The following is a 1,486-nucleotide window of genomic DNA, read 5'->3' on the forward strand; positions in this document are numbered from 1 at the left end:
GCTGCCAAATGATGATGTGGCAAACCTGGGCGGTGTGGCCTCCTCCAATCTGTGCCTGGACGCCGGGCAGGTGAGCTGGAGTGGAAAACATCTGCCCCGTGCATCCTGGGTTGTGGCAATGAGTTATAAGGAGGGACTTTGGGTAGAGCCGAGCTTTGTTTCCAGCCCTGACATACCAGGTGCTGCCAGCGCCCTCTGAAAAGGGCAGCAAAAAGAGCAGGGATGAATCAGCAGAGGGCAAATAGCAGGCAGGGGCTGGGTCTGCTGCTCTGCAGACACCAAATGCGTGAACATTCATCACATCCTGAGAATGCACCCCAGAATTTCTTGCGCGTTTGTCGTTATTACAGGTTGCTCGGGCTGGAAAGGTAGAAATCAACAAAATCAACAGCTGCCAGCTGCTGGTGGTGACCAGAGGGGTCTGCAAGGGCTGTGCCAGGTGAGCGGTGGTGTTGGTGCTGGGTTCAATGCAGGTTCCCTGCATTCTGCAGTAGAACTTCTCCAGGCAGCCCTTCCAAGGCCAGCATAGGTGACGGCATGGTCGTGGTTGTGCCATGAGTGTTGCATCGGCTGCGTGTTTTTCTTGGAGTCAGTTCCTGGAATCCCAATTACATAGGCATGTGTTCTTTAATTTTCAAGGAAGAAAGTCCGTTTTGGGATCTCCCCGTTCCCGGAAATTCAAAGCTAAAGGGAAGTGAAAAATTCCTGCACTGTCTTATCCTGACGGTTTGAGCCACTGGACTTCTACAGCCACGTTCATGCTTTTAAAAATAGACAACATCAACCTTTTTCTGTATTCCAAAGCACGTTCAGGAGTCCTCTCTGGCAGTTCAAGACCTGAATACCTAAAGCCCATCTGGTCTTCCCTTGTCTGCTCTCCAACCCCACACAAGGAGGATCAGAGCAGCTCTGTGCATGCGAGGACGGCCCATTTGGGCACACGGAACAAGTTCTGCAGGGCTCCAATGATTTCACTGAGGTGACGGTTGCCTTTGAGGATCTCAGCCCACACCTCAAGGTGTGACTTGGAGGCGGTTGCCTTTGGCTGGGAAGGGAAATCTGGGAGCTGATGGGCTTAGTGAGCCTGAGCTACCGCTCAGCTGCCGCATGGGAGCACTGGCAGCAGTCATCCCATGGCCTCATCTCCTCCCAGAGTTAAGGATGCTGAGTCGGGTGCTGAAGACCTTTGCTGAGAAATGAGTTCCCAAGCACATCAGAGCCTCCCACTGAACTCTAGGGCTTTAGAGGAGGAACCAGCAGCAGGTAGTGCTGAGAGGGCGTTGCCAAAGCCATCCACCACTTCTCTATTTATTTTTTAATTCATCTTGGTTATCCTGACGTCGATCTTCAAGCAGGATGTTTCAAAACCTCTGCTTTGCCTTTGGGGGCAATCTGCAAGGAAGAGCCAGTTCTTCCCAGCTTGCTGCAGAGATGAAAAGCCCAAGCTCTTGCTATGCAGTGACAATAAAGGAAAAGAAGGAAAAAT

At 51.7% G+C, this 1,486-nt stretch overlaps 1 long non-coding RNA gene across 1 annotated transcript; it reads left to right on the plus strand.

Annotated features, from left to right (window-relative positions):
• On the plus strand, positions 1-884 carry LOC149916799 (uncharacterized). Its single transcript, XR_016469090.1, has 3 exons — positions 1-70; positions 351-439; positions 640-884. It is a non-coding gene; the product is annotated as an uncharacterized LOC149916799 (long non-coding RNA).
• The last annotated feature ends 602 nt before the right edge of the window (positions 885-1,486 follow it).

This window comes from Phasianus colchicus, chromosome 9, assembly GCF_987193195.1.
Source record: "Phasianus colchicus chromosome 9, bPhaCol1.hap1.1, whole genome shotgun sequence".
NCBI classification, from domain to species: Eukaryota; Metazoa; Chordata; class Aves; order Galliformes; family Phasianidae; genus Phasianus; species Phasianus colchicus.